The following is a 15,841-nucleotide window of genomic DNA, read 5'->3' on the forward strand; positions in this document are numbered from 1 at the left end:
TAATAATAATAATAATATTAATAATAATAATAATAATAATAATAATAATAATAATAATAATAATAATAATAATAATAACAATAATAATAATAATAATTTATTATTATTATTATTATTATTATTATTATTAGAGGCTTTTTAGGCCTTAAAATGTGTCGCTGGAAATCACTCATTGATTTTATTGTGTTATCTTCCCTGTTACTCTCTGCTAGCAGCTGTTCTTCTTTGCTAATAAGGCTTTTATTTAAGATGATTAAGAAACATTGATTGTGAAGGGACAAAGGCATAGAGATTTCATGTTCAGATTAGTGCATAGCGGGGGCAAATGTAGAGGGGCTGCGTGGGCCTGCATTGGCACCTGATTGGCCAGCCCAAATTCTTGAATCATGATTGGCTTGCCTTGTTAGAGGAGAGACTTATCTTCAAAATGTTATAAATATATATATATATATATATATATATATATATATATATATATATATATATATATATATATATATGGCAAGCCGTTCAGGAAATTAATATATATGGAATGAAGTCTGAATATATGGATTGAAAGTCTGAATATATTGAATGAAACTTGATATATATGGAATGAAACTCGATATATATGGAATGAAGTCTGAATATATTGAATGAAACTTGATATATATGGAATGAAACTTGATATATATGGAATGAAGTCTGAATATATGGAATGAAACTTGATATATATGGAATGAAACTCGATATATATGGAATGAAGTCTGAATATATTCAATGAAACTTGATATATATGGAATGAAACTTGATATATATGGAATGAAGTCTGAATATATGGAATGAAACTTGATATATATGGAATGAAACTTGATATATATGGAATGAAGTCTGAATATATTGAATGAAACTTGATATATATGGAATGAAACTTGATATATATGGAATGAAGTCTGAATATATTGAATGAAACTTGATATATATGGAATGAAACTTGATATATATGGAATGAAGTCTGAATATATGGAATGAAACTTGATATATATGGAATGAAGTCTGAATATATGGAATGAAACTTGATATATATGGAATGAAGTCTGAATATATGGAATGAAACTTGATATATATGGAATGAAGTCTGAATATATTGAATGAAACTCGATATATATGGAATGAAGTCTGAATATATTGAATGAAACTTGATATATATGGAATGAAGTCTGAATATATTGAATGAAACTCGATATATATGGAATGAAGTCTGAATATATTGAATGAAACTCGATATATATGGAATGAAGTCTGAATATATTGAATGAAACTTGATATATATGGAATGAAACTCGATATATATGGAATGAAGTCTGAATATATTGAATGAAACTCGATATATATGGAATGAAGTCTGAATATATTGAATGAAACTTGATATATATGGAATGAAACTCGATATATATGGAATGAAACTCGATATATATGGAATGAAGTCTGAATATATTGAATGAAACTCGATATATATGGAATGAAGTCTGAATATATTGAATGAAACTCGATATATATGGAATGAAACTCGATATATATGGAATGAAGTCTGAATATATTGAATGAAACTTGATATATATGGAATGAAACTCGATATATATGGAATGAAGTCTGAATATATTGAATGAAACTCGATATATATGGAATGAAACTCGATATATATGGAATGAAGTCTGAATATATTGAATGAAACTTGATATATATGGAATGAAACTCGATATATATGGAATGAAGTCTGAATATATTGAATGAAACTCGATATATATGGAATGAAACTCGATATATATGGAATGAAGTCTGAATATACTGAATGAAACTTGATATATATTGAATGAAACTTGATATATATGGAATGAAACTCGGAATATATGGAATGAAAAATGACGTCATGTATGGCCTGCGCCATCTCGTCTTTCTGGGGTGTGATCATAGGGGTGTGATTTTGTTTTCCGGTTAGACGTAGCTTTTAGTAATGCAACCGTGAGGGAGGCACGAGATGTTTTCACTGCAATTTGAATTAATGAAGGGGTTATCAACCCCTTGGGTAATGCATGTGCTGTTAAGTCAATCCGTATAGGAAAAAGGAACCCACCCCTCCTCTCTATTAAGTTGGTTTCATCCAAAAGTGATGATCGGACCGTCTGCACAGAGAGACGAGAGGAACACGAAGCAGTGGGCTGCAGAAGCATTTAGGAGGGTAGTAAACAAGTGAAAATACGAAAATATTAAATATCACAGGTTATACACACTTCTACAAAGGCTAAAGATATTGCCCCTTCTTTATTCAGGTGGTTCAGTCCTCTAGCTCGCTAGCTAACTTTTGTTATGACTTGTGATAATGTAGCATCCTGTTCAATGTTAACAGGTGGAGCTCATACCTGTGTGCATCATCACACAGTGAGTGAGTGTAATGAAAAAGTACGACCAAATTACCACAGGTTACAGAGGTAGAGGAAAATGTGTCCCCTCAGAAACACTAAAAAGAAGTGCAAAAGGTTATTTTCAGAGAGACATTAATAAAAGATGAGTCTCTTTGATGACAATAAAACAATACGATTAGAAGTGGTGTTCAGAGTACTTATTTAAGCTTTCATTCAATATATTCAGACTTCATTCCATATATATCAAGTTTCATTCCATATATTCAGACTTTCATTCCATATATATCAAGTTTCATTCCATATATTCAGACTTTCATTCCATATATATCAAGTTTCATTCCATATATTCAGACTTTCATTCCATATATATCAAGTTTCATTCCATATATTCAGACTTTCATTCCATATATATCGAGTTTCATTCCATATATTCAGACTTTCATTCCATATATATCGAGTTTCATTCCATATATTCAGACTTTCATTCCATATATATCGAGTTTCATTCCATATATTCAGACTTTCATTCCATATATATCGAGTTTCATTCAATATATTCAGACTTTCATTCAATATATTATTTCCTGAACGGCTTGCCATATATATATATATATATAAAGCAGTGTTTCATTGTAATTCAACATGGACCATTTCCTTTTGTCACTATACTTGAAAGTGTGATTTTGAACAAAAATCTTATTTAAATGTCTAAAAAATATTGCCACTCTGTTATGTTGCTTTTTAAAATTACAAAATATGCGCAGAATTATAACATATTTTGGGCACTCGGTGTTGGTAGTCTTAAATATATTATTAGTGGAGACAGAAAGAGTTGATATTCATTTGTGTGCAGACCTACTTTATGCCATCCCAGTATAAGTCATTGGCCCACATGGGCTACCTTAGTCCAATAGGTGTAGATCCGTTCCTGGTGCAAATATTATTTGCCCTAATCAAAACCTCAAGGACATGACAGAAGCATGTCAGGTCAATATAACTGTTATTCTAACAGTAAATTCCAAGAAAACCATCAAAACAATTACAATTAAAACATATAGCAAAGTTGGATTTTGCCCCCCTCATTAACAACACATAATGATGTCTGAGTATATTAAAAAACCTGTCACAACATGTTTAGTCCTGAGAGAATCCTCGGGACTTGTAGTTCTTTGAGTGTCTGACATTTGACATTGATTGTTAAGGTCACTAAAAAAGTTCTGTTCTCCAGATATGCTGTATCTGTGAGATATAAATAAGATTTTATGTCATCCTAATTCAAATAGTCATCCACAGTAGACAGCAAATAAACAATACTGATCCAGCCCAGTAATCTGAGGGAAATCACTGAAAACAGGTTCTAAAAGTAACTGTCATAACATGGATTTCCCTGGAGGATTGATGGCATAAATGGTTTTTGGAAATGATAAAAAAGATGCTGGCCTACATCAAGGAGCATGATTTTATTATTGATGTGTACTCTGTGATGATAGGCATTTCAAAATATCAGCTTGAAGCCATAATGACAGTTTTAAAACTTGCTTATCTAAAGGAATTATCACATTTCAATACATACATGAACTTTGAAACGTCAGCTACATTCAGATGAGCTTTTTCATGAAGTAAATCTATCACCCCATGGTGTGTTTTTGTATAAAAGCAAGAGTTTGATTGTAATGACAGTCACTGAAGGAGACTGTGTTCCCTTGAAGAAGTGCAGCAGGAGTGTCTGGCAGCATTCTGGCACTGCATCAAAGCTAACAAGACGGGGACAGAAAGAGAAAAAGACATGAAAGACAGGCCATGGAGGAGAGAGGACTTGTGTTACGAGGCATATGGCCTGTGTGAGGAGACAGATGTTTCTGTGTTGAAGGCAGAGGTGAGTGCACACACACTTCCTGTTGCGTGCGCTATTGCAATCCTCTCATGGGATGAATAGACAGATGTGCGGAGAGGCTACCCTGGCATGCTGGGACTCTCAGAGCTCATCCAACCATTCACTAATGATATTCTCTCTTCTCCTTTTCACCAATCACCATCATCACCTACTCTCCATCTCTAAATCACGCCTCACTTCCACGGCTCTCAAAATCACTCACAGTGTGACCCTTGGTATTTACCTTTTATTTGCAGTTAAGAAAGTTCAGCTGTTAAGTATGATTAATATGTTGTGTTTATTACAAATTAAAATATGACATTTTCAGAGTCCTGGGCTACATAATCAATGAAGCAGCCTTGTAAAAGTTTTGTCAAATGACCCTAAGATGACCTGGGAATTTGTGTTTGGGAAACAAAAAGTCAAACTGAACCAGTTTTATTTATGTGTGTTAAGTTTAGGACTGGAAGCTACAGAGCCCTTGAGGGGTCAGAACAGACAGGGAAGGGACATTTAGTAACTCATCCATTGGAAAGGTTAGGGTTAGCAAAAGAAATGCAAGGTGACACAAGTATGACTAGGTAACACAATAAAAATTATTGCGTTGACCTCTGAGAGCTTTGTAGAAAACAGGGTTAGTAAGCCAATTTTAGCATAAACCCAGAACACAGTTGAAACAGCATCAACTTCAATCCAACGTTTAAAGTGTATCTGCCAGTGTCTCAAAAACGTGACATGTAATCATTAAATCTAAACACAGAAATGTACAAAAGTGATGAATTCTTGCTTTTCATTGAGGCAAGTTTATTAATAAATCACCATTCAATTTAGAACAATTCAAAGTGCTTTACACATTTCAGAAACAGATCACGGGAGTTCTTCACTATTCTTAATTTTGCTCAGCAAACTTTACTTTGTCTCCAGTCTCAGTGTGGGTTGCTAAACGTGGTTGGTTAGGTTTTAGTGTCTGTCCCTGTGTAGGCATTACAGTCCCCACAACCCCAAAACAATAATGTGTTGTTTTTGTTGTGCTGATCTATTCCTCTGTGTTTCATCTTTAAGACATCTCCTGTGTAGGAGTCTCAGGTCATTATGTTGTTTCCCTCTAGACTTCAGCTCCAAGCAAAGCAGTGTTTGTTACATAAAGTGTTGTAAAAGAAAAATAAAAACAACTTCAATAGAGCATCCTTGGACAAAAATACTGCACTGCATACAGACGGCTTCCTGGAAGAACACATAGTTTGGCAGGGTGTCCTTTTTGTGCCTATACACTACATCATGAGGATTTATGTGTCGTCCCCTCCTTTCAGTAAATGTGGACAGATGAGCACCCTGCCAGGTCTCAGGTGTTGGTCTTGTTTTTCTCTCAGTCTCTCTCCAGGGATAGAGGCTGTTGCCAACACAGCAGTAAATCACATGGCATGTTTGATTTTGCTATGATTGTTTTTCTTATTAAGTATGTATTTTGGTGTGTATTTTGGTGTGTGTGTGTGTGTGTGTGTGTGTGTGTGTGTGTGTGTGTGTGTGTGTGTGTGCGTGTGCGCGTGTGCGCGTGTGTGTGTGTGTGTGCGTGCGTGTGTGCGTGCGTGCGTGCGTGCGTGCACAATGACATTGTACCAAATTTTTACAATGAAAATATGAACATGTCGTGATGAAGAAATGCCAAATGATGGAAGAGTTGGTTTTATGTCCCCCAATGTCAATCAATCATTCAATCAATCAATCAATCATTCAATCATTCAATCAATCAATCAATCAATCAATCAATCAATCAATCAATCAATCAATCAATCTTTATCTATATGGCACCAAATCACAACAAATTTTATCTCAAGAGTCTTTACAAACAGAGCAAGTCTAAACCATACTATGTTTTCATTTATCACCAAAGACCCAACATCAAGACAATATATCCAATATATCCAGTACCATCTTACAGACAGGACTCAGTCTGATCTCCACCATGATCAGAGCACTTTGCAGAATTTAGATAGTTACAGTGGCAAGGCCAAACTTCCTTTTAACAGGCAGAAACCCCGAGCAGGACCAGACTCATGTTAGACAGCTATTTGCTGCAACTGTGTTGACATTGGAAAGTGAGATAGAAAGAGAGAGATTGAGAGAGACAAATAAACAACAATGACCACAATAATGACACAAGGTAATAGACTTAAATGCTAATTGTAATTGTAAAAGTTTTGCAGCAGGGGCATCATAACACTGCAAACCGATGAATAATAAGTCTTTTTTTAACAGTTGAAGTCAGAAGCTCTCATGACAATAAAGATGAAAAATCTCATCCAAAGCAGCATAACCACAGGCAAACCAACAGCTGAATCATCATGATACAGTGGTGTTTTTTAAGTAGCTCATTTAAATGATACCATCTCACATTAATCATTCATCAACTGACTTTTAATCATCCAGCTCATTTAGTGCAGCTTTTTAAAAAGCTTAATGATCCTGACAAAGTCAAATGAGGTTAGGATACACTCTGTATGCATACTTCAACTTCTGCAACATAAACAGGTATAATTAAATATAGATTTATACAAACCTTCTAAAGTGAAATTCCTTCCATGTATCGGTCTTTAAAAAAGTTGATTGATTATCAGCAACCTGGAGAGAAACCCCTGCTGTGCACACTGTATGATTAGCATTATGTTATCTATATTTGTATAGTCGCAGTATTAAGAGAGGTGAGTAAACAAAACCTTGATCTGGAAAAGGAATCAACTGATCGTGTGCAAATGTAAACATGGCGCCACTCTGTTTTTACAGACTACAGCATGGCTAGAGATTAGGTGTTTTTTTTGCAGGTTCAGGTCACATACCTTGACCCTGCATGTGATGTTAAGCATTTAGAATAATGTTATAATCTGCTGTCAGTGCCGCTGCTGTTACCATCACCAGGAGAAGTGGGTCAGGGTTACACATGGGTTTTAGTCCAGGATGGAAAGATGCATCACATGCACCCACAATCCAACAACTAGTGATGTTCGCTTCATGGTTGGTTTGTAAGCTGTTATTATGAACTGTCAACAAGTTTATGTGAGCTCAAAACAGAATTAAATTACTTTCACTGACCACTAGAGGGCTGCACAACATTCTGTCAATCAAACCTTCCTATGTTTCACATCTAATGAGTAACCAAATATGATTTTTTTTTTAAATATTGCAACACAAAGCAAAATGTAGCATTCACTTGGTGTCTAACGGATTAAAGTAAGTCTAACCTTCACTCAACTTTAGCTCAGCATTGCAGCAGCACCTGGATCACACAGTGGCGAATGGCATGTCATGCCATATTCCAATAGACCAGTAGCATATGCCGACGGTTCAGTGACATGTGACATGCTCAACAGTATGCCACTAGATGGCCACAGCATTTCCCAGTCCCTTGGTTGGTATGCCATGACCAAAGCAAGTGTGGCACAGTGGTGTATCTAAAGGAATGTATGGGTTTCTTCAGCCATCTTTCATTTTTATGAAAGTATGGTTGTTTGGTACCTCCATAATTCCACATTAATCTTCACCTTGTCATTACAGAGATACCAAACAACCATACTTTCAATATACAAGAAAGAAACTATTACTAAACTAAACTAAACTAACTAAACTACTAAACCACTATGTTCAGTTGTCGTCAATAAAGAGAAAATAGTACAGTAGCATACTGGTGGCACATCGTGGGCCATGTTACATGCCATTGATCTACCAACGTATGGCGTGGCATGCCATTGACCACTTTTCAATCTCAGTGTCAATCCAGCTTTCCTCAACACCAATTTATCCATCTGAACTCTAAATAGGCAAGTGTTTGGTTATTGAACCAAAAAGCTTGCTCCCAGTTATGATGCCAAAGCAGAGGAACTGAAACAACATGAATCAAAAACATGAAAAACTTGATTGGTATGCTCTGAAAATGTGTAAAAAACTTAGAAAGTTTCATAATGATGGGTTTGGTATTCATTCCTCTGTTAAAATTAGCGAGGCTTAGAGCCTTATTTTTAAAATGCTGCGTATTTAATCTAAATTTACTGTCCTTAGATTTAATCTGTCGATAAAATCACTGTGTGTGTGTGTGTGTGTGTGTGTGTGTGTGTGTGTGTGCGTGTGTGCGCGCGCGTGTGAGTGCGTGCATGCGTGTCTAGGTGTGTGTGTTTGCATATGTTATGTTTCATCCAGGGATGAGAGGGGAGGGAGAGGAATGGTGAGGAGTTAAACCCACTATGAAGGGAAACCCAACCAGTGTGTCTACACAGGTCATTAGAGTGAAAACTCAAACGCACATACCCGCACATAAATATTAATCTTGGTGGTCTCACTGCGATTTATTGCCTCTATTTGTATCTGTTACAACTGCAGAGGAGGACGGGGAATTAGAGAATGCAGGGCAATGGGGCAAGAGGTAGAATAGGAGGTATAAAAAAGAGGAAGGAGGAGGTACAAGGAAGAATGAACTGGTAAGAAAACACAATTTGACAAAAGGAGCAGTCCAGGAAAGGGCAGAGACAGACAAGAAGCAAGGTCTGTAGGATTCTGGGATAGCTAAGATCTTGCGGAACAGGACGACATCTTCTGTTGCCATGACAACTGCCTCCACGTGAGCTATCAGTGAGTCCCATGCTTTCCCTTTCGCCCACACAGATAGAAAGAGGAGTCACTCACACACATAAACACAGTCACAGACACCGCCGTTGAACATGCCCTCAAACTCCCACGCTGCCTGGTCCGCCCACCTTCCTCCCCTCCGTCTTCCCACTCTCCAGCCATCCAACCATCCATCCATCCATGAAGTCTGCCTCCCATCACATAAACATCTTTTCTTTGTTGTGCTCCGTCTGCTACCTTTCTATTGTGGGTCATTTACTTGCTTTGGGATTCTCTTTTGAGTTCTTGGAACAAAAAATATTATAAGTATTGAAAGAAGTTTAATTGTGCAAAATGTTGCTTGTAATGCTATAATGCATTTTTCATATTAAGAAGCATTTGAAGCACATTTTGAATCATAGTCATACAAAAGTTTTTACAGTCTTTGATACCTTTTTGAGACATTTTCAGAGCATTACCTACTTTCAAATCTTCACTTTTACTTGTCAAGGTGGTTTCCCTTTGTAATCTATGTGCTGGTTTATGTCCGATGAGATCTGGGTGCATGTTGTTGATGTGCAGTGTTTGTGCAGGGCTGCACATGCACAGTTAAATTACCCTGTGAAGCACAACAGAGTATAGAGCACAGGCGACACTGGCAGTAACTCCTGAGTAAAAAATCATGCACATTTTTAGCATGTTATGAAAGAAAAGCGTGGCCACACACAGGAAACCCACAGTGACACACACTCACACACATACTCACACACACACACACACACACACACACACACACACACACACACACACACACACACACACACACACACACACACACACACACACACACACACACACACACAGTGCAAGGTCACATGAACATGGATATTGTGCACACATGCTGCTCTGTGCATATTCACTATAGAGGAGAGACAGTTGGCACAGAAGGCAAGGGTACTGCTTACCAATATTCCACATTGCCTTTGCCCTGCCAAGTCAAAGAGACACTGTAAACACACACACACACACACACACACACACACACACACACACACACACACACACACACACACACACACACACACACACATACACACAAACATGAACTCAGTGGCCTTGGCTGAAGGACTCCTCTCAGGGACTAACAATACAGCAGTGATCAATTACCTGAGCACGGACTCTTGTTATGAAGTGAAAACCATTAAATCTATACCGACATCAATTACGGAGACATTTCCCTCCCTCTGTAGCCACAACAGAAAGAGGGTTAACTGGACAGATTAGTTGCAATTGTATGATAATGTGACACAAATATGCCCCATTGTTTCTACATAGGACACTGGGGGATCATGCAGCTGGTGTGAAAATAGCAATTAACAGGACAAAGGAGCATAATGTGCACACAATACAATATAGCAGCAGGTTTTTGACATTCTTCACTGAAGCGTGTCACAGTCGCTGTCCAAGGTGCTGATCCTGGGACGAGCAGGGATGCAGGGCTCAACTGTCCAGGTTAATCACCGTCATTGAGGTACTGAAAGCAGTTTAGGCAGTAAAAGTAAGCAAATCATGTGAAAATGAAAAAACAGGGAAACATTTGGGAACAAATTATAACCTAACAATTTTCTTTATCATAAGGCAATTTTAGTAAAAGTGCTCTTTTAGGTGTGAGTAATTTAGGGTTTGAACTCATTATACTGGACTTTCTAAACTATATTTAAAACACCCCAGAGCATAAGATGCATGTCACAGCTCCACTGGATGCACTTTTGGATAAGAAATAAAAGGGATAAACCTCTGTGTTTCAAACGCACACTTCCTGTTTTCTGCATGATTGGTGGCTATCATAACAATTATAAAATTAAAGGAAATACATAGTAGCTATGGAGTACATTAAGCCCTGTGGGCCAAAGCACATATCATAGAAAGGGCTGACCTTGTATCACAGCCACCGTTTCTCACTGCACAAAAATGCATACTGGTCACATCTTACATTGTGTAAAGATGTCAACTAAAGTTAGCCTGCTAACCCGCCAAAAAAATGAGTCATGGGTTGACATGTAGCAGCAAGGAGGTCAAATGCCTCATTGACATACGGGTAGATGACCCACTTTGTAAAATGTTGGACAGTACTTACAAAAGCACAGAAGGTTCCAAACTTGTGAGTCAGCACCTGATCCGGGCAGCTTTGCAAAAGTGGAAAAACATCTCTGAACTAAACCATTTGTCGAACCAGTAGATGTTCTAAAGTATTGTGATGTTGCTAGACTTAGCATCAGCACTTCAATTGTTATTGAAATGGTTGTCAGTCGTAATCAAAATTGCCATGTCGTTATTTGGGCAAAAACTCATAATCTCAATATCTTCTGAACGGTCGCGTTACAAAAAAATTAGAGAGAAAAAAATAGAGAGATTAGCTACGTAGAGCCATGTGGTTTTTTTGAACCAGGCTGTAAACATGTTTATTAATGCTGCAAAGATCGTCTTTTTTTAATTGGTGTATATGTGGTTTCCGGTGTATCTGCAGGCAGCCTAAAGCAGATTCTCGATGAATTGCAGTTTATAACACTTCCGCATGGGCTTCATAGTTTGAGACGAGAGGTTGCCGCTTGGTTCACATATGTCCGAACCACCAGGGCCAAGGAGGAAAACACCCATTGTTTCAAACAGCTTCCGTACAAATATATTCAAAACACAAAGTAGCATGTAACTACCTCCACTCAAATGGCTTAAATGGTAACTCTATAGCAACGATAAACTTGAACTCGTCTTTTTTTTGTTTCATCTCCTATTCTCTTTATATAGTGAGCCAGCAGGCAGTTCTTGTTGCTTTGGAACACTATGAAGATATATTTTTTTTCTCTGCTTAAGGTTAAAAAAATGTTATTTTCAGGTAGCTTTATGTGTTTCTTTTACCTGACAGTAATATAAACCATTGGAAACTAAATCCACTTTGTTTTCTTTTCTAGATCAGACATAATAGAGATCCTCAGCTTACAAAGAAGCAGTATGAATTACAGCCAAATCCTTTTGTGGCTATAAAAAACCAACTTCATCACACATAAAAAGAGGGGGGGGGGGGGGGGGGGGGTGGGGGAAACAACCTGCTTTGCTCTCCTCTACTTTTGTGCAGTAACATTAGAGAGAAAGGGCTTGTTGTTTGGGTGCTCAGTAACATTGACAATACAGTGGGAGCACTGCAGCGCTGTCAGGCTCAAAGAAACACAGCTGTCTCTGTGTGTTTGTTTGTTTGTGTGTGTGTGTGTGTGTGTGTGTGTGTGTGTGTGTGTGTGTGTGTGTGTGTGTGTGTGTGTGTGTGTGTGTGTGTGTGTGTGTGTGTGTGCGCTCTCTTTAGCTCTCAAAGCACACGTTTTCTGTGACTCAGACATAAAGACCCTGGTGGGCAGTTCTCTGCTGTCTGAACAACCTTTCAGCTCACTCAGGGACCGTTCAGGGTACATTGTGTTGCTTTTTGGTCAAACTGGCTGTACGTTACATCTTTGACAGCATCTTGTTTCTGGATTTTACCATCAGAGAGCAGAAAAACAACAAATTATGATTGTTACCTAAAAGAACTGTATTGCGGACACAATCTGCGTATCTTTGAGTTGTTCACTGATATTACAGAGCGTGCTGCCACTTAGTCTCAGGATGCACTCAACCAGTGGATAAACCTGTTTACACACAGAAGTGAACATTTTCTGTTTAATTGCTGTTTCATCCCCTTTGCTTTTATAGAAAAAAAACCTCCTCTAATGCTCTAATTAAATGGATTTCTTTAATTTAAAACCAATTAAATGCTTGGGTTATTACCCTTTTCTGAGGGAATATGCACTCATTTTAATTTAACACTTGTGCTAGTGTTAGCAAAAAGGTTAATTTTCATTGTCCTGGAGCCAGATTTTATGAGGAATCAAAACAGGAAAAATGCTTTGACATATGCATGTCCTTAAGGAAAAAGAAACCCCACCCATCTCCACATAAGTGCCCGATTGAAATCGTATCTAAAGGTTTGAGGCCAAGTATTAGTTCAAAATGTACAAGCCATGTCCACAGAAATGTAAAATAATTCAAAACTAACTCCTCAGTGTGTAAATATGTCCTCAGTGTGTTTCTGTAAGTTTCTGTCTTTGTATACTTGTGAGGATGTTCTTATTTTGTGGACATTTTGCGAAGTCCTCACAAATCAAATGCTTGGTTGAGCTCATTTGGTCCCAGTGAGTGTTCTGCATTTTGGAACATAACACAACAAGTAACATATTAACGTTGTTCTTACAAGACAATAAAGACATGTACATGTGTGTCTATGTTTGTGACCCAGGTCTGCTATTGAAGTGGATCCTCTCTCCGACAGTGCTGCTTGTGAACAGTGAGTCATCATGAGTAGGCCTTTGATATTCCACATAGCACTCCATTTAAAACTCACCGAGACTTCTGCTGCTCTCTCTCTCTCTCTCTGACACACAAAAACACACACACACACAAAAACACACACACAGACAAACACTCACACTTATCGATCAAAGCTGGTGGTGCAGCCGCTATTTTCATTCATCCCCTGGTCTCCCCTGGCTTCTGTTATCGATTCCATTTTAGCGGGTGCTTAATTCACAGCCGGAGCCGGTCTGCCTCAGCCTCCACTTCCAACACCTCTCTCAATGTTTATCGACTATGTAGTAGCACTACAGCAGAGCTCAGTGCCTGTATTTGCAGTGGGGTTGTTTTATTTCATGACATTTTGTTATTTAAACTTAAAATGAACATTCTTTATTTTCAAAGGAAATTTCTATTGGTCCTTTGAGAATTCAAGAACAAAGCAGCTGAGTTTGCGGAGGATGCACTTTTTGTAGCCTAAAGGGAATACACTCCTCTTGCATAGTTGGTCTGACGAGTACTACTACAAACATTTCAAACACACAACAATAGTGACGGCACATGAAAGCTACGTGAATGTGAATGTGTGTGTGTGTGTATGTGTGAGAGAGAGAGAGAGGGAGAGAGAGACTTTAAGTCATCCTGAAATCACGTGCAGATTACTCCCTTCTTATCCTGTATGACTGAGAAGTCTTGTGATTGCAGTCCCTTGTTATGGTTCCTGTCTTTTTTTTTCTCTCTCTCTCTTTTTTCTTTACTTACATGAAAAAAGAATCATGGTGAACTACAAGACAGGGCCTGTAAGTAAGGCAAAACTATCCCTCTATCTGCAGCTTGTTGCCTTAGAGACCAGCAAAGAGTGAGAGATAAATCTGTTAGATCTTCTGATCATCTGTGTATGTGTGTGTTTCAGTGTGTGTGTGTGGGCGTACAGAGAAAAAGGGTCTGCTTCTGACACACAGCACAAAGAAGATTCCCACATTACTTCACAGTCGTAGCTTCTCTCTATTCCGTCTTTGCCCTGAGTTCTATTACAGATTGTTAAATTGATGCAGGAAATCAGATCTTGTGATTACAAACTAGACTGACACTTTTTCCAGCACATGTCCTCACCTTTAAACCAATACCTGACAGAGACTCAAAGGACTGTGTCTTGGAGTCACTGGGATAAAAAGGAATCAAGGTGTTAAGCCAGGAACAAGTTGTTATCTGTAGAGGGAGAAATAGACAGTGTCGGAATTGAGTAGGAGAAAAGAGGTAGATTGGTGGAATAGTGTTCTTGGTTCACATTTTTTTAACCTAGCAAGACCTTAGAAATATGTTGTTCATAGTCCTAAGCTTTATTTTGTTAAGCCTTGTTTTTTATTTGTGGCAAGAAAAAGAAAGCAAGTCTGCAAACTTACTCAATCCCAAAGTTAAGTAATCACATTTAACTCAACAGACATGATGTGTTTTTTTATCCAGGAGGCAAACTAGCACCTGACAAGAAAACATGGACCGAAACATTGTCATTGTTCAACCTTGCATAGTTTGGTTTCTGATTAATTAAATGTGCAGGCTTGTCTTTTTTGCCTAAAGGCCTTTTGAATTTCCATGCATCTACATGAGGTTTGTGTCAGCACCCTCCTTCAAAACTGAAAGTTAGTCGCTACAACCAGTTTACCTGTTCCTTGTTTCAATTTCCCCCCTATGAAGATATTCAAGGTGCAGTTTGTCATGACGTAAACAGTTAAAATGGATGTCTACAACAATGCCCCATATATTTTGTAGCTGTTCAGCACGGTGGGTCAGAAGCAAGTCACTGAGGGGAAAAAGAAAGCAACAAACATGAACAATTATGCTGGGAGTGGAGCTTTTTCTCTGTGAAATCAGAGTGTCAGCACAAAAGCAAAAGAAAGCTGTAACACAAACAGAGAGAAAAACAGAACAAACAACACGCTCCTCGAACAGAAATGAAAAAACGGTTACCCACAAGGCTGAAATGTTTCGCAAAGAAAGACACAGCACTACTTCTCAGGTTCTTTGCCACAAGGTGCTTGAGTTCCTTTTGTTAGGGCAAAATCTGTGTTTAAAATAGTTTGATGATTAAAGCCATTCGTGTGACTTTGGTTCAAAATGACATCAACAACAATATTGAGTACATTTGCAGCATATTTTGCATGTTTCATGGCTCCAAACTTCTGTGTAACTCAAACAAAAAAAAAAAACAGGGAGGTGAAGGTCAAGAATGATCTGGGCACAACCTAGTCTCATCACACAGAAACAGGTCAGTGAAATAAAAAAGCTGATATAGATTTAACTTTCTCAGAAGAAAATATCTGGCAGTACTGCAGGAAGGAAGCCGATTTACTACATAATTAGCTTACTACATAATGGTGCAAAAGTTAAGCTCATTTTTGTCCTGTATTACTCACAAACAAGGGCTCAGACTGGTTTGCACTATGAAATGATTTCCCTGACAGGCAGCTTTAGCCCTGCAAAATCTCAGGACTAACTTTACTAATCTAGCAAAGTTATTCAAACATTGACCCTCTAGTTCAGGGGTTCTCAAACTTTTTTGGCTTGTTTACCCCCTTTCAAAAACAATTTCAGCCAAGTA

This window comes from Notolabrus celidotus, chromosome 14 (genome assembly GCF_009762535.1).
Source record: "Notolabrus celidotus isolate fNotCel1 chromosome 14, fNotCel1.pri, whole genome shotgun sequence".
NCBI classification, from domain to species: Eukaryota; Metazoa; Chordata; class Actinopteri; order Labriformes; family Labridae; genus Notolabrus; species Notolabrus celidotus.